The sequence below is a fragment of the Protopterus annectens genome, chromosome 2.part2 (genome assembly GCF_019279795.1).
Source record: "Protopterus annectens isolate FY-2018-M chromosome 2.part2, PAN1.0, whole genome shotgun sequence".
Lineage (NCBI taxonomy): Eukaryota > Metazoa > Chordata > Ceratodontiformes > Protopteridae > Protopterus > Protopterus annectens.
Genome location: NC_056730.1, coordinates 1,094,447,452 through 1,094,466,844, shown reverse-complemented (window position 1 = coordinate 1,094,466,844; position 19,393 = coordinate 1,094,447,452). Strand labels below are relative to the sequence as shown.

At 38.7% G+C, this 19,393-nt stretch overlaps 1 protein-coding gene across 5 annotated transcripts in view; it reads left to right on the top strand.

The window, feature by feature from the left end:
* SEMA4D (semaphorin 4D) overlaps positions 1-19,393 on the top strand; it is a 1,587,330-nt gene that overhangs the window by 332,207 nt on the left and 1,235,730 nt on the right. The window lies entirely within an intron of this gene.

Genomic DNA, 19,393 nt, shown 5'->3' with positions numbered 1-19,393 from the left:
GAGGGCAGTCACATGGATATTCCCCATGTATGATTCCTGGTGGAGGCTGGGGATATAGAGGAGAGCATGGTCCAAGGAGCGGGAGGAAGTGAACATTGGCTGAGCTGCTTGTGAGGTGGTTCAGAACACTAGGTTATCCCTATTGCACATCCACCTTCGGACATTATTAGAGAACACAGGGGGAAATGTATAAGTCAAAAAATTAAAAAAAAAAAATCCATTGCAGAGTATGAGACATAATCCCAGGATTTCTTAAGCTTTTTGTCAGACCAACCCCTATCAGATTGAGTTGACAGGAGATCAGGAGGGGCAGGTAGACTTGATGAAGGATAGAGGCACCAGGATGCACTGATGGTCAGCTGCATGGGAAAATAAAATTAAAAAAAAAAAAACTCCAACGCTGTCCCTAAGGTGATGTCACATGGATAAAGTTCTACTTTGGCATAGGGAAGAATGTGTTTTTCTAACATTTATTTAAAAAAAAATAGAAGTCTATAAAAATATTAACCAGAGAAGAGAATTTAGTACAGCACTGGGGCTCAACATGCTGTGTATATAAGTACAAAAAAATGCAAAGAAGCTCTTTAACTGTCAGCACTTTTTGGGTTTTGCTGGTTTGAAAGGTGGCAGCCTACAAAGTATGCCATGTGACATTTATTTAGCCTCCTGAAAGACAGTTTCTGTACGCTAACATCCATATCTTTCAACTTCACAGGAGAGTCATGGACAAATCCCCTGAAAATCAGGAACATTTGGCTGAAAAATCAGGGACATGTAATTACTGTATATTATGCATATTCAGAGACAATCAGGACACAGTTAGTTTTATTTTATTATAGTGACTTGCAACTAAATTTACAGTGGCATAAATCTTACTGAACTAAGTAAAACTTTTTGTTTACAACTCAGAAAGCAAAATCAGATTGCAAGACTTCTTGTAATTTTGAGGGTTCCTTAGGTCTGAGTGGTTAACAAACTTAATGAACTGTGCAGATTTCAGTGGATTGTGATTTAGGTACCATAGCCGGCAAGCAAATGAGAATATTCCGCTCATCATATAATTAGCTTTACCCAGTGATCTGCTAAATTATTAACATAGAGCATTTTAACTTCTGCATTCCACAAGGCACCTGCTTTATACATCCTTCAAGACACACCCTCAACGCACATGATCATACTCAGACTTACTGTAACCAGCAGAAAGTTACAAAATAATTTACAAATAAATATTCTGCGTTTCTGCCAACAAAACTGTTATGCACAAAATGTTTTGTTGCAGTCTACTTCAGTAGTTGATCAACAGTAACTTGCACTCTCTACATTAAAAAGGTATTTAATGAACATCACTAAGATTCCTGTAGTTGTTCATCATAGTCATTGTTGCAGAACTGAGTCTTAGGAATTTCTTCCTGCAGGATTCTGTGATCAGCCTGAATACCAGGGAATTTCACCTTCCCCCAGCTAGCGGATGTCCTCTCTGTCTGATATCAGAACTTTCAGTGTTATAAAGGAGTTGTTAGCCAGTGCCATACTCTGTTCTCTCTTGTCATGTCAGTCCGAAGCAGAACACTTTCTGTTGCATCATTAGCTCCTTGGTCAGGCCTGAGATCAAAGACTCATTAAAGCTAAGTACCTAGTTGGAAATCATTTCTCATTGTTTTTATTGGGTATTGTTTATGGTTGATGTCAGTTGAGGTCAGTAATTCCCTTAAGTGTGGAAAACAAATTCCAAACAGGAACTTTCACTCATATTGCTTGCACTGTTTAGGCTCTGAGCATGACGTCCCTACTGTCAGTTTTGTGCCCTTTTAAAGATATGACTATTAGACACAAGGCTGACTCTCAGTAGATACCTAAGAGAAGGTAGTTTTAGCCCTACACACACTACGTCATCCACTGTCCTCAGGACAACACCCCCCCCCAAAAAAAATGCAAAGAGAAGTATTTAAGGGAGAAGGATTTTAGGGAGACCAATGACATCTTTGTGGTGTCCAACACCCCACCCCAGCTTACAGTAATTGATCCAAGTGAGGTGCATTCACCATCTCTTATACCAATAAATATTTGGCCGTAGTGCACTGGCACAGTCCTGTGGAGGCTGCCATGTCTTTGGTGCATTCACATCTGTGCAAGCCAGAACTGAGTGGGAGTTTGGTGGGTCCAAGGCTGTTTTGCAGGCTACACCTTCCGAAGCACACACCTTGGTTATGGAGAGGGAAGGTGGAGTCCATCCAGTGGTAGTCAGAGAAAATGTTCCTGTAGGCCAGGTGGAAGCAACTGCCACTGACCATTTCCCTAGGACTTGAGGTGTAGTGGCATCTGGGGTTGCCCTAGCCTTCATAGTCTGCTTCCATAGCCCAGGTCACATCATATGAATTTGTCAGATTGGTATATGATTTCATGGACTTTGTGAAATCCGTGCAGCCTGCCATAGAAAAGGAATCTGTGGCAGGAACTCCCTCTGGGGAAATAAAAAAAAATCTCTTCACAGAGAGACTCAGAATCCTTTGATTCTCTTGAGGTGGAACTTACTTATACGGAGCTGTTACCCTCCTATCAGTGTTTTGACTGAGATTCTGAACAGATCTTGTTTTCTACTTCACTTCCTGAGGGCTTACTGTTTTGAGAAACACTACACAGAATAAAGAAGTCCTTCATGTTGGAAATCTAGAGAGTTCTCAGAAGCTCAAAAAAGGTACAGACAGCTTCTGAGTCTGCCTGGATCCAGACTTTTGTGATTTCTCCAGTCCAGGAAGTCTTGGATGATGTGTTTTCTGACATTACTGGTCTAAGGAAGCCAAACTGCTTTTATAAGATGGTTAAACCCATAAATATCTGTACAAAAAACACTTTTGGAACCAACTGTGATGTCTGTGGAGTCCAACAAAGAAAACACAAGACCTGCATTCAGGAATCCCTTGGCAGATGATAGGGAAAGTGGGATCTTAAACTGATTTGGCAAGAAAACACAAGCGTCTGCTACGCCTGGCCAACTGTCACTTCCACATGCCTCAAGTCTGTACAGGAACATATTAAAGCCATTTCAAGCAGGGCATTCAGAAGCTGCCAATGTTGACCTCCAGCTGTCCAGACACTCACTTTAATGTGGTTGTGATGCTCTAAATACATCATGCAGGACTAGGAGATATGCCTGGCTGAGGCATCAGCCTACTCAGAATATGTTAAAGCTGAATGCCTTAGTGCACCCTTGGACCTTGGACAAGGAGTTTCTTCTTGGGCATACTTCTGAGAAAGTGTTCAGGTACTGGATGAAAAGGAGAAGAGTATAAAGTTTGTCAAGGAATTCTGTACTTCCCCACTGTCTAGCTACTACAGAAATTGTCCTGCTAAGTCTTTTGTATCTTCCCCTCCCAGAAACAGCAAACTGAAACATCCAAAGGGGAAAAGGAAGTTCCATGAAAAGTGCTAACAAATTTCTCGCCCTAGACCTCGAGGATTTAAGGACCCAAGAACCATAGGGAGCATCTGTAATGAATCTAAGCCAACCCCCGGACTCAACACTCAGTACTGCAACAATGATTTACTCAAACAACTACAGATATGCTAAGATGTTCTTCGTGTTTCACTGTTGCAGTCCTCACATATGGGTTATCCAGCTCCCGGTAGCCCTCAGTCGGCCCGAATACCAGAGTCCTTGGTATATGACGTCAGCTGCAGCCGGTTGTAAAATTGATGTCAGAACGTCAGGTATAAAGGGAGGCAGCCAACGCCATTTCCTCAGTCTTTCTTGCCGCCTAGCCTGAAGCAGATGCAATTCGCACTAGTGCCGGTCAGCCGTTTACCTTCATTTTGCTTTCCAACTATCAAGTTGAACACGCCTTCAGATAAGTACCCCGTTAGGATCCTCTTTTCTTGCTTTAACGAATGTCAGATAAAGTTAATAACTGTTTTGCCTGTGGAAAACAGATTCCGCACCGTGATTTCCATTCCTATTGTATAACTTGTTTGGGCCTTGAGCACGATGTCCCTAACTGTGATCTCTGTGCTACCTTTAGCCCATGTACCAAGAGTTAAGATTTTGTATAAGCATTTCGGAGTCTGGCCTAAGTTCGTCGGTATGGCGTCTTCTTGTCTCCCGACTTCAGATATACCTAGGAAACGCAAAGACAAGGACCGCAACAGGCCTAGGGTTAAATTTGCCGACGACGCACCGGTGAAATTGGTTGTCAGCACAGCGGTAGTCAGTGAGGCGCTTTTGCAGCCCGCAGACTTTTCAGCCACAAGCCTCTGCTGAGACCTTTATGGAGTCCTCCATGTCGCAGGCTGCTATTTCGTCTTCAGACCCTCTGCCTGTCGCCGCCTCAGATAGGTCTGGAGATGCTTTGCAGGCACCAGCTTCTGACGCCTCTTCTTTTTGACATGAGACCAGAACCAGACCGACTACCTTAGTTCAGAATTCTGCAGTTGCTAGGCCTCCCGAGTCCCTCCGGATTGCTAGTATACCTTCCAGCCGCAAACCTACTCACAAGCAGGCGTCAGCCTCCCCTCCTGTGCCTCAGTCCCAGTTGGTAAAGATGGCTGGTGATCTTCTTTCCCTGATTAGGGGCTCTCATCCCCCCCCCCCTTCAAAGAGGACTAGGGAATTATCTCCTGATGTTTTGTCTGTCTCAGATTCTGAGATTTCCAGTATGTCTGCTGGTGAAGAAGGACATTCTCAACTTTTTTCTGGCTTTTTGGATTCTGATGCTGAGGACTCTATCCCTTCTGCCTCCCCTCCAGAAGATTTTTCCTTTGGGGATACTTTGAATACCCTTAGGGAGCATTTTAAATGGGAATGTCTGGATTTTCCACAGTCCAAAAGAATCAGGGAATTTTTGGATTTGCCTCAGCATAAGCCTCTGGCTATACCTCCAGTTTTGGAAGTTGTGGATGATGTTTTCATGGAAAATTCTTTAACTCCTAATTCTGTTCCTCCTGCCCCTAGAAAACCGGATAGGTATTATAGGGTTCCTGAATCTCATCAATTCCTTTTTAAAAACCCTACTGCTGATCCAGAAATTATTTCTCAAGGCCCCAAGGGTGTTAAGGCTACTATTGCTAAAAACCCTGTGCCTTCTGATAAGGAGTCTAGGGCCTTAGACAGGTGGGGTAAAAAAGTATATACCTCTGCAACTCTTGCCATTAGATCCGTGAATTGTCTTTTTCACATGCTTAAGTATCAGCATCATACTTTGGAGGCTATTAAGGCTAAACTTGGAGATATTCCTTCCATGATGGAGAACAAAGATTTACAAGACTTACTGAATACTGCCACTTTAGTTAATAAGCATTCACTTCATTGTGGTTTTGACACTTTGGGGGCTTCCAGCAGAGCAGCAGCCACTGGTTCTGTAATTAGAAGGCATGCTTGGCTCAGGGAGCAGCCTCTTTCTGAACCTGTTAAGTCTAAATTGATGGATGTTCCTTTGCACAAGAACAAACGTTTTGGTAATAAGGCTGAAAGGCAGGGGCATACAGGGGACTTGGAGCAACCAGCAGATTCATCTGCACATAAACTTAAAAAAATTGATGGCAGTGCAGCAGGCCTTGCTGGCTTTCAAGGACCTACTCTACCCTGGGGCTCTCCTGATCCAGGACAGAAATACCACAGTCATGGGGGTACATCAACAAGTAAGGAGGGACTCACTCTTACCCCTTGTGTAGACAAAGCATGAGACTGTGGTCCATAGCAACATCCATGGGCTTACATGTAATAGCCTAGTATCTCCCAGGGAGGCTAAACTCCTTGGCGGATCATTTGAGCAGACATGTTCTGGATCCGCATGAGTGGCAACTGAACAAGAACATTTTCCATCATATCACTCATCATTGGGGCACGCCACAAGTGGATCTTTTCTCCTCTCACACCAGTCATCTCCTTCCAACCTTCTGCACCCGGGAGTTTCACAACAAAATTGGAGGGTGGACGCGTTGTCCTTCCCATGGACACATCTCTCAGTTTATACATTCCCTCCTCTGCCTCTTCTTCCCAGAGTGCTGCTAAAGATAAGGGAGGAAAAAACAAAGGCTATTCTGATATCTCCAGATTGGCCCAGGCAGCATTGGTATCCCCTCTTCGCAGCCTTTCACAGGCTCAGTCTTGGCATCTTCCCCTGGTACCAAATCTGTTGGTTCAGGGAGGGGGAAAGTTTCTTCATCCTCATCTTCAAACTCTGCATTTAACTGCCTGGCGAATATTTTAAATCTTTCCCAACAGGTGTTTGAAGTTCTTCATGAGGCCAGGAGGCCTAGCACCAGAAAAACCTATGCAGATAAGTGGAAGAGATTTTGCTCTTGGATGCTGGCTAAAGGAGAAGACTCCTCTCATCCTTCTCTTTCCCTCATTCTTGACTACCTAGCAGGACTGCTTAATGGTGGACTTTCCTTTTGTTCAATCAAAGTTCACGCTTCAGCAATTTCGGCTCATTGTTCTTTTGAGCAACCCATTTTTTCTCACCCCTTGATGAAACAGTTCCTGAGGGGAGCTAGTAAACTTAGACCTCCCATAAGAGCTCCTACTCCACCTTGGGATCTTAATTTTGTCCTGGAAAAACTTACTCTGCCTCCTTTTGAACCAGCCGCCTCTGCAGATTTGAAGTTTCTATCCTGGAAGACTGCTTTCCTTTTAACTATTACTTCAGCTAGAAGGGTATCTGAGCTGCAAGCCTTAATGGCAGTAGAACCTTTCATTATTTTTCACTCAGATCGAGTTTCTCTGAGAACTTATCCCTCCTTCATACCTAAGGTAGTTTCCAGTTTAACCCTTAACCAGTCTATTCACCTGCCTATATTTTTCAACAATCCCCAAAATAAAGGGAAAGGATTCTGCACTCTCTTCATAGACAGCTGAGATTTTACATAGGACTAAATCTTTTCGAAAATCTGAACAGTTGTTGGTTAGTTTTTCTCCTGGGGCTCTGGGTAAAGCTATTTCAAAATAAACCCATCTCCAAATGGATTGCTCATTGTATTCACTTTTGTTACGTGCAGCATGGGAAGGTTCCCCCTCAGGGTATTAGGACCCATGCAGCCTCTACTTCTGCAGCCTTTCTGAGAGGTGTGCCTACTAAGGACATTCTAGAAGCAGCTACTTGGTCTTCTCTCCATACTTTCACAAAGCATTACAGACTACCTTTGTTTTCTAAATCCAGGGCTGGTTTTGCCTCTGCAGTTTTGCAGGGCCTTCTTACCAACCCTTAATCTGTGATCCTTCCTCCACCCTTTGTCTTCTTCCTGGGCTTTGGGAATCAACCCATATGTGAGGACTGCAACGTTGAGACACGAAGAACATAGTACAGTTGTGTACACTTACAATAAATGTAGATGTACAAGTGTATTCACTGTTGCAGTCCTGGTTTCCCACCCTCCATTCCCCCTTTTTTCCCTAAGGCACAGACTATATACTTTTTTATTTTTTGTATGACAAGTGTCCAGGGTGCTATCTTCCTGGGTTAGCCTTCTTTTGGGGGCTCCTGACAGTTAAGGCAAGAAAAACTGAGGAAATGGCGTTGGCTGCCTCCCTTTATACCTGACGTTCTGACATCAGTTTTACAACCGGCGGCAGCCGACATCATATACCAAGGACTCTGGTATTCGGGCCGACTGAGGGCTACCGGGAGCCAGATAACCCATATGTGAGGACTGCAACAGTGAATACACTTGAACATCTACATTTATGGAAAGTGTATACAACTGTACTTTTTTAACTCTGCTGTACTTTTGTACTTTAACAACTCTTTATATTTCACCAGGCCCATCATCCTTTAGAGTATATGTTTTATACCTGTACATATCAAGCAGTTAATGCTTTTCAGTGAATTTGTGTATTGCTCTAACAGAAGGTGATTGAAAATAGGATTAGTCTAGTTCCTGCTTGGGATAAACTCTAAAGAGACATTATTAGCTGGTCAGGTCTTCCAGGTTCTATTTGTTTTCTAGTCAAAAAGTCTACTTAATTTTGATATCTTACTTCAATTCTTGTGTGAGAGCTTTGTTTGTTGTTTTTGTTTGAGATTTATATACTATATGCAATATCCTAAATGATGTCAGGCACAGTATACACTACCTTCTCTGAAGCATTTTACACATTTTAAACACACAGTAGTAACAGAACATTTTTGTCACAGAAGGTAGTAATTTCTAATTTAAGTGAGAATACTACCTGTTTATCCCAAATGACAGTAAACCACTGAGAAATGTCCATGATTCCTACAGCAACTTAAAACAGCATAAACGATTCATAAAGGCCAGCAGTTAAAGGAACAGTTATGATAAAACTGTTAGGACACCCCATTCAGAAGAGTCACTGACAATTGAACCAAACACTTTCTCATCTTTTTAGCAGAAAGTCTACCTAGCTATTTAGCAACCTTCCAAGCATTAGCATTCTCTGTTACAGCTCTACATAAACATTTAAACATGAAAGTTGAGTGAGAAAGTGCAACAGAACACAAAAAAGGTTACCTTATCTCTATTCTAACCCGTCAGGACTTTTTAATGTATACCATTCACAAAAATGCAGTACAAAATGCCAATTATACTTCTCGTACCTGAGAAAAGATTATTTTTCAGTTTTATTTTATTCATTTGTTGGCCAGTTAAGCCCATTGAACACAAGTACCCCTTTTTTAGGGGTGACCTAGTAGCACTTTCTGTATAAGTTACTTGCTCAGGAACATACAGTATGCAAAAGGATAGGGAATGAATCAAACCCAGTACCTTGCAGTACAGGTCTTAACAGGTGAGCGCTTTAATCCTGTGTGCTAACCTTAACTTTATAAAAGCACAAGGATGAATTTCAGTACGAGTGCCCACTAGACATGGATAAGTTGGACACCAATTTACATTCATAAGTTGGTACTAAGCATGTAGTCCAGGCCCAGGAGAGCACTGAAGAACTTAGCCCAGTTTCCCCGTTACCCCAAACCACTATTGTTTTATGTGACTTGCTCTGGGTCGCAGAGCAGACAAATGCAGACTGACAGATCAAACCCCATACTACATCAAGAATGCTGTTAACAAATAGCCTTAGTACATTGTGCTAACTGCTATCATGAAGTTCAAGGAAAAGTTTCACTTCTCTTCACTGAGGTACTTTGATGGTGGGTGCACTCTGATCAGCAGATTGATTTGCACCCTGCAGTATGGAAACAGAAACTGTGAAAAAAAGGACAGTGAAACTGTTAGTTTATGTAATTTTGGTTAGAGGCTAGTAATTGCACTGCCTGGATGCCAACAAACAAGAAATTTGGAGAACCTGAGAGAAAGTCAGCCTGAAAAGGAGAAAAGGAAACTGGGTGAGAAGAAGCTTGCAGCTTTTCAGCAAGGGCAGCAGTTTAGGTTTCAGCTGTGGTACAGGAGATGGCTTCCACTAGTTTAGAGGAAGAATAAGCAAAATGCACTCAGAGGTATTTAAAATAAATGAAACAATGAAGTTATTTCAAGTCAAGTAATGAAAGGATGGAAATAATAGAAGAAGCTTTAACTGTTCAGATTAACTGATAAAAATGCAAACATCAGCACACAATTTATGGCTAGGCTTAATTATGCCTTAGGGCCAATAGCCTAGTACCTACCTATGAACCTATGAACAAAAGGCTGGTTGAGTATGAGGCTTCTTAAGGTGATCTTTTTAAAAAAAATAGTAGAGTTTGAAGACAGAGACATACAGAAAAAGTGAGATTTTCTGTTGTAATGGAAAAATTGGAAGTAACAGATTGTATTAATTTTATGACTATACAAATAAGCAACTAGACTGGTGTTTCACAGCAAGATTTATTAACTGAGAGGACACATCATGTGTGTGCTCCAAATCTGTCCATAAGAAAACATCTAAGACTTGTAATAGAAGAGATGCAGTCACACCAGTAGAAAGAGTTGCTCTTGACAAAACTTTGGCAGAAAGGATAAGTATTAAAACTGGGGACAGCAGAGCATTTGTGGAAAATGATTATTCACTGTATACCAGGCAAAAGAAAAGCAAAGTTATCCTATCAATCTGGGAATGTCGAGAGGTAGGTATGACATTCAAGCTGCTGTATCCATCTGTATTTAGAATAATTTTTCCTGAAGAATCAGGCTAAAGAGTAAATAAAAAAGTTTGTCCAACAGAGAGTGAGTCAGCAAGGAGAAAGGGCCTCTGATTCTTATTCTTTTGACAGTAGCAAAGCCCATAAAGAGACTTTTTGCCAGTGAAACATTTTCCAATGTTCCAAAGGAAATTTCTTGAGTGTTAAAAACAAGTACAGGATCTGACTGTAAGAAACAGGGATACCTTGGACTTGAACCAGGGACATGTTTTGGGAGATGGGGATAGTCCAGAAGAAAACCAGCAACACTGGCATTAGAGTGAATAAATGGGAGACTATAAATCATTAATCCCACTGGATGTAAAGATAGATGCGAAATGTGGCTTTTCAAGAAGTAGTAGTGAGAAAGACTGGAATTCTGTTGACTGTGTTACATTGGTGAGTGAACTGCAAAGCATATATACCCAACTTTGTCATTAATGTTCAGGACACTGAAGGGAATGAAGAAGTAACTGTAAGCAAAACAGTTTTTGTTCTTATCAATATTTGTATAAAAACTCCATGAACTAAACTGCATGTTGTATGTAAAAAAGTTATGTATGGTGCGTGGTTGGGTATTTTAAATGTGAGGTGGGATAGTGTCAGTGATGGTTGCATATGTTAAAGATATTAAAGAAAACAAGAACTTTTTTCTTAGTTGTAAAATATACAGACTTTACATTGTAACATGATAAGAAACACTAGGGAGAAGCAATTTAAAGTTAATATAATGTGATACTGGGGGACGGCTGCAGCGGTTAGTGTTGTCGCCTCACAGCAAGAGGTTCTCCGGTTCGATTCTCGGCTGGGGTGCCTTCTGTGCGGAGTCTGCATGTCCTCCTTGTGGTCATGTGGGTTTCCTCCGGGTGCTCCGGTTTCCTCCCACATCCCAAAGACATGCTGTAGGTGGATTGGACTCTCTAAATTGGCCCTAGGTGTGAGTGTGGGTGTGTGTGTGCTTTCTGTGAAAGGTTTGGCGCCGGGCTGGCAACTCGACACCGTAAAACTCCACTGCCAATCATGAGCAGACAGGTGGTCCACTGTGGCGACCCCTAACTGGGTAAAGCCGAAAGAAGAAGAAGAAGATAATGTGATACTGGGATGGTGGGATGGAAGTGTAAAAGTGTATTGATCATATTGTATATAGAAATGGCATAGTCATTTTCCCTGTTTTTATGGATGGATGTCTAGATTAATGTCATTGGTTTAAACTGTAAACAAGTATTTTTAGCAAATAGGCTTGAAAATAAGACCATTCCATGTATTTCATCCTTTGGCAACTTTCTTGCATTTGCAAAGTTATTAGCTATTTTTTTCCATTAGAAAATGCTGTTCTTGGGAGACAGAATGTTTGCAAGTGTGAGCAGCTGGCCATTGAAAGTCTGAATAGCATTTTCTAAGTGAAATTTACAAAGATTCTTTCATATATTTGCAAAGATATTAGCTTTTTTAGCTTTTTTCTCATTGCTGACTATGTTTGCTTGGAGACAAGTTGTGTGCAGGTGCAAGCAATTATCTTGAGACCTCTGAGTGTTTTTTACTGAGAGAATTGTTAAGAGCTACAGTGTAACATTTAAAAGGTACAGTGGAAAGCTGCTTGGTGAACAATAAAGATTGAAACTGTGGGAAGTGATTAAGGTGTAACAGTAGTTGCCTCTCCCACATCTTTATTAAATCATAGCTAAAACAGTGGCACAGGTGCACATAAATTAATAGAAAGGAAAACAAACCATAGTAACATTTTGTTTTCATGCAGTATACAAATTTCCTTTTTAACAGTCATTCATTCTGACATTACAAAAATTGCTTAATTCCTTCCTTCTCTTACAAGTTGCTTATCCTCCTGAACATTATTCTGCGTGTTAAGTATCCTCCTGAACATTATTCTGCATGTATTGTTCCTACAGATTCCATTTACTTATATGAAATATACTGCTTCCTTTTTGTAGAGATCCTACCTCCAGTTTTTTATCTCCTTTACAACATTCAGAACTTCAATTATAGCTGTTGTTAAAAAGTGATAATTAGTAGGACATATAACATACTGTTTGTTAACTATATTAAGGAAAGAAGGCATCAGTGTGATGCCCAGAAGTCTATGCAGTTTAACCCGCACAGTAAAATGGAAGGGGATCCTGAAGCTTATAAGAGCAATTTTTTAAATTTGTCAGTATATTTGGGTCTTTATCCACCCATTATTTTAGACTTTGTCCAGATTTCTTGTACTACTAGGTGCAGCGGTATGATTTGCATGTTTGTTGTTAGTGAATGCTATCACAATTTTTGAAGTACGCATTCTGTTCTGTTTACTCTTCATTGCAGCAAATTGTTATACATAGGATATGGGAACATATCTTTTTGTAGGGTATTTTCCATTTCTTCTTTGTTGTGCATTTGTGGAGTTTATGTATGAAAATAAGGGGAGGTGGAGAAAAATCCCCTCTTCCATATGGGGGTTGCAGGAGGCTTGTTCCCTTGTAAAAACAGATTTTTTTCTGTATATTTGTCTATTTTTTTCATTTGTGCTTTCTGCTTCTGTGGTTTCCATGTTGTAATATGAATCTTAGTAAACTATACTCCAACTTGAAATCTAAACTCCATTTAACTGATTGTAAAGAGCCACATGTCTGTATATATAAATAAAACTTAACTTTTATTTAAAAAAACACCCTGGTGCCTTGGCTTTACAGCCTTCAAGGAGGATAAGTTTGTATGACAGACATACATATAGTCATCCTTTCTCTTCTAATAGGAGTTTTTTTTATTTTCATGCCTAATGTAATATAATTTTAGAGGCATGGCTACAGCTATCAGTGGAGGGAACTGTAGAATGAGTGCCCTAACTCTTGGATATAACCCTTTTTTCTTTTTCTTTTTTTTGAAAAGACTGCTTAATGCTACAAAACATTTGTAGCAGTAATGAAAATTGGATCTTTCCTGATGGATTTCACAGTGAAACAAATTGGTGGAAATCATTGCAGATTACTTTAATTAGGAACAAACAGGAAAAGAAAGGTGTAGTATGCAAGCAATAATGCCTGACAAGATGGATTTACTGGGTAAGTAATGGCCAGCAGGGGGCCACTACACCCCTGGAAGGACATTATTTCCTCAATATGATCCATCCTAGAGGGCATTATTTTGGGCAAATAATGGGTTCTCTGTTAAATTGTTTCATGTTTTCTTTTTTGAAGTATGTACATTTTTTTATATTTTTGAGGTGAAATAGTACCTCTGCCTAATGTTTCAAATTTGCTGTTGTAAGAAGTAGTTTATACCCAGAACATAAATAATATAAGTATTTAATGTTAACACACACACATGCACAGAATGTCATGCAGATACACATGCAGAGACAGTCTGACACACATATACACAGAAAGACACGTGCATACCCACGGACAGACATATACATAGAAGCACAAACACACACAAATATATATATATATATATATATATATATATATATATATATATATATATATATATATATATATATACACACACACAAACACAGATGTACCCAACAGTTACATTCACCTTCTTAACTGAGTACCTTTCACCTGTCATTGATCAAATGAATGAAAAAAAATCACACAGTGCAAAGCATTGCAACTCCCCCAGCTGTCTCTGATTTTACAGAGCATTCTTTTTATGCCTCATATTCTTGTTCATAATTTCAAGAAATTTTATTTTTTGTTAAATCACTGAGGATTACAGCTAGTCGATAAAGCAAGACATTATAATTTCATACATTCTACAACTGGACAATATGTATTTTAGGGAATGCGTAAAATTGAAATGTGTAACTAAAGGATTAAGAATTTATAAATTCATTAACGGGATAGAACTGTTCACATGGGCACGTAATGCATTGTTGGACTTATTTGATAAGACAGGATTTGAAATCATGAACACTTTGATTTTTGTTAACACCAAAACTATGGTAATTAAAGAACTTTCAGTAAAGATTTGTTTTTATATTAATTGTGAACATGATTACAAGGATTGCTTTAAAAAAGTGGAAAGCCAGGCTGACATCATTAAAACACATAAGAAGAATTTACTAAGGGACAAAAGAGCATATGATAGTAAGACAGCTTATCCATTGATTCCACCTAATAAGCTTACCAGTTTTTCCAAGAATGGTGCATTTGGACATGATTCTACCAGGACATGAGAGCATGAATCATCAGTGGGGGGGGCAATGGATTACACACCATTACTTCTTTTTACAGGTGAACATAAGCCAACTCCATTTGGAGAGTCCAAAGAACAAACAGAACAGGACGGGTCACAGTTATTACAAAATGGCACAAATGTTTGTGAACCAAACAAGATGAAGGAACCAATGGAGGAATTAAATGTTATTTCTCTTACATATGATGTGGTGAACTTCCATAATGGTTTCACTATTTACAGTTATAGTTCTTTGGAAATAGGTGAGACTCATTTTGATTTATTTTAGAAAGGCTGTTTGTTTGTACTTGACCACGTGGATGATGTGGCTAAAACACTTGTTTGAAATTGTACACTAGAAATTTAAATTTAGCTGTGATGTTTGCTAACAGTTCTAGTGAAGTACAGAATGTTTTCAGCAAAAGGAAAAGCTTATTTAAACAACAACTAAATGAAGCCATTGCATGATTCAAAACATTTTGTGGACAAGATATCCAGAATTGTTTCAGATGTAAAAAAAAATGCTTATTTCATGAATTTGTCATACTCACGAAAACAAGTTTTGTATGTCCTCCCACAGTAAATACATTAGAGTAATGAAACCAGATAAAGGAGGACAGTGGGGATAATTGACTATATAAACTGCTCAGTGAAAATGATACAAGTGTTATTGTATAGTGATGTTTACGAACAAATTTATAAAAATTAAATTATTTGTTAATCTAAAATTAATTACTTTTTAAATGATTTATTATTTAATGAGTCTATTCCCAAAGGTGATTTAAAATTTTTGTTGGTTAAAAATCCTGTTATTCCTGAGATATTTGGAACACCCAAAAGTTATAAATTGATCCTGGATCAACTTGTTCACCCTATCATACCTGCCACAGATTTTAAGATGGAACCTTTAGACATATTTATAGATAATACATTGAAAAACATAGTTCAGTGATGGAGTGATGTTATTCCTGAGATGTTTGGGATACCCAAATTTCATAAATCGATCCTAGATCAACTTGTTCACCCTATCGTAGCTGCCACTGATTTCAAGGTGGAACCTTTAGTCATATACATTTATAAATTATAAATTGAACATGTTTCAGTGATAGGTTTATCCTGAAAAGATTCTTGGCATTTTTTGTCCATATTGGGAGAGGTTGAATATAACAGAGAACATGTTTTCATGGCAGCTGATGTTCTAGATTTATTTACTTGTATACCACACAGTGTGGATTTGGATTGGTTTGGTATTTCTGTAAGCAAGGTTAAAACTTTTCAGACAGAGATGTTTGCTTATTGACTGAAGGATGATTGTTCTTTTGCAAAATTATATTTATTGTGCAGAGCAATGCTGTCATCAACTTTCAGGAGTGGCTATGGGGACAGCATCATCCCCTGTTTATGCCAGTTTAGTTTTACATTATCAAGAAAAATAATTTGTGTTGGCATCAGCGTTCTATAAGTACATTATAATGTTTTTTCATTTTTTTTTGATGATTTTCAGTATATGGTGTGGTATGATGGAAAGAGCAAAGGAGTTTATTCAAGTTTATTCATCATTTGGGTACTATCACAGAATTGTTGTGATTAACTTATACTATGATTACTAGAGAAATTAAATTTTAGATGTTAAGAGCTACAAGACTGAGGGTGATGAATCTATTTCTACAAAATTCCATAAACCAACTTTTTTCAAACATATACTTACATTTTAATAGCTGGCACCCATACCATCCAAAGTGAGTATTGTTAAAGGTCAATTTACAAGACTTTCATGTTTACTATCTAAGTGAAACCATGAAGTTTACATATATGTTTCTAGAAAATGGCTATCCTTTAGATATAATTAACAAATTATTTATAGAAGTAAGAATAGGAAGACATTGTGGAACAAACAGTGGGCCATTTTTTTAAACAATGGTCCAGTTTTGAGAGACAAGAATATTAGAAACAACCCCCTGAAGTATATTAATAAATACTCAAAGCAAAAATACATCTTTAATTGTACCATGCACCGTTGATAGCAAGAATGTAAGTGGTATCATTAATGCAAATTGGAACACTGCTTTTGATATAAATAATTTATTGGGGGATGAACCTACAGTAAATTACACTCTTAACACCAAGGGGTTTGGTCTTATGTCCAAATGTGGTAGTTGCAAGTGTTGTGCTTTCATTAATGATGGATCGATCCCACATTGTTGTTGATTATTATCCCAGAACTATTCCATACTTGGATGAATATGGTACAAACCAAAAACAGCAGAAATAGAGCTGTAAAATAAAACAAATAACTACAAAGCAAGCCCCTGTTTATCGGACCGCAAAACACATACACAAGTTCCTTAAAAATAAGCCGTAAAAACACAAAACACTGCCATACTTTAAATTAAAATTTACTTTAATAAAACGTTAATAAAAGCCAGTAATAAAAAAGGTTAAGCACTTTCGTCCAAGACAATCAAGGACTTCTTCAGAACAGTGCTAACTGAATTGGCAATGATTTAAATAGCAGATTGCAAAATCACATCATCAAATCAATTCATTTGTAGCCATCATTTAAAGCAATACTAACCAAATGTAACCTACTACGTTTGTTGATTTATGTTAATATATTGAAACTCTAAAAGGCACCACCAGTAATCACAAAATTACTAACAGTTTCTGCAATTTCAGTTGTTTTAATTTTAAAATAGTATCAATACAAATAGTGTTATTGAGTCCAGGAGATTTACTCCCATTTAAGTTCAAGAGCTTCAAGTTTTAATTTCCATGGCCCCCTCTTGGATCGAATTGTTTGGAATCAAGCATCCAGAATTTGAAAGAATGTCATGGGTTTTCACTAACATGCGTTCCCAATGCACTTTTCCATTTATTTTCCCAGTAACATATATGTGCTCGTAATTCCATTATTTGACTTTTCTTCCAATTTTTCCTGTGTAAAAACCTGCACATGGCTAACACTTAATGACATAAATTACCCATTTAGAAGTGTGATTGTAATAGTCATTCTTATTAACCCATTCTTTCTCATTCAAATAAATTCAGTTGCCTTCTAAAATGTATTTTTATTGTACACATGCACTGCATTTAAAGGTGCCTTTGTTCAAACCCCTATTATACCCCAATTTCTTTGAACTATTATATTTCAGCATGTCTTTGAGATTCCTATCCCTTTTTATGTGCAGTTTTTGGATCATTCCCCAGTAGGTTGAACAGTTCCTCATCCACTCTAAAAACATTCTAATTTTGAAACAAAATGTTCCTAATTTGTTTTCCATCAGTACTGTAAGTAGTAATAAAAGCTTTACTTAATTCTATTTAAGAACGCTGTAAGAGGCCAAGGTCTGAGAACATCAAGACTCACAGCTAATCAAACTAAGTATGAGGAAGAGATCAAGAACATGAAGGAAAGGTTCATACATAGAGGGTACAGTGAAAGAGAGACACAGCAGTCATTAGTGGGTCCATCTGAGGCAAGGGAAGGAACAGGTAAGCCATATTTTTTAGATATGGATGCCATCACAGATGGAGGAACTATTAGTCAGAAACCTATGAGAGAGTACAAGTATCCTACTCGAGTAACGTTAGATCTCTACAGGAAGTATATCGAAAAAATTGGAATATGCTATGTGCTGATGATGATGTTAAAAGGCTGGTAGGTGAGACCCTGAGATTTGCTTTTAAGAATAAAAAATCTATAAAAAGATTATTATGTGGACCACAACCCATGGAAACAAGAAGAGAAAATGCAGTCAGTTATGGAACCTTCCCCTGTAATAAATGTAATTATTGCACCTTCATTGACACTGGAAGTAGATTTCTACATTCAGATCTAAAGAAGGAGTTTACCTTCAGAATATTAGCTAACTGTGACAGTATGAATATTATATACTTGGCACACTGCACAGTCTGTCCTGCCTTCTACGTTGGAATGACGACGCAAAGGCTGGGAGACCAGATGAGGGAGCATATGTATGATATCACCAGAGGAATAGAGACAAATGCCTTAGCCAGGCATGTGAGGGACCATGATGAGACACACAAATTATTATTTTTTGTAATAGATAAAGTCTATACCGACAATAGAGGTGGAGATGTTAGGAATAGGGTTAGAAGCTAGGGAAATAGAATGGATTATAAGGCTACGAGCTAACATTGGGGTAGGCCTGAATGACAAAATTAATATTAAACCCATTCTTCTAAATAGAGATTTAAATAAATAGTAGGTAGTACCCCCCTCCCCCCTCGACTTTTTATACTTTTATATTGTATGTATTAAGTTGTATGATGTGATATGCTGTTTCTATTGTTAATTTTAAGCTTTTAAAATTTTTCACACTAGGTATAAAACTTTTTATACTAGGTATATGGTTTTAAGGGTTAATTAGGTAGTTGATGGCAATGATAAGCTTGGTATAAATGCTGTGATGTTCCCACAAGAAATACAGTTATTAACTTTTTCTGACATCGGTCTGGAGCAAGAAAAAGTTTCCCCAACGGGGTACTTAGCTTTAATGAAGACTTTGGATCTGAAATTCGGATTTGAAAACTTCAGGAGTCGGCCGACCGGCACTTGCGAACTGCTTTTGCTTCGGGCACTGCGCGGCAAGAAAGACTGAAGAAAATGGCGTTGGCTGCATCTTATATACCCCTGGTGCACTGACGTCAGGGAAGAGGCGGCAGCAACCGACACCGGACCTAGACTTTGGAACTCAGGCTGACTGCGGGTAGCCTGCCAGCAGGATAGCCCAATTGTAATGACTGCAACAGTGAATACACTCGAACATCTACATTTATGGTAGGTACACAACTGTACTTTTTACTGTTCTTTGATTGTCTGATGAAGTGGCTGGTGCCATGAAAGCACTCACCTATTTTCCTAATAAAGCTGTTATTCTACATAGCTTTGGCTGCTACCTCCTGCTTTGTTTTTTTACTGTTCATTTTTTTATTTTATACTTGCTAAACAGCAAAGCCACATTTAGTGACGTAAAAATGGTGGTCTTTTTTTTCAGTCCCTGCTTCATGGCAGCTTAATGTATTGTGGTGAAGCAGAGCACTTGTTTTTCACAGGCATTATCTGTATGTTAGCACCATGTTGAATAGGGTGACAATGTACAGTTAATCCATTATTTTTAAACATT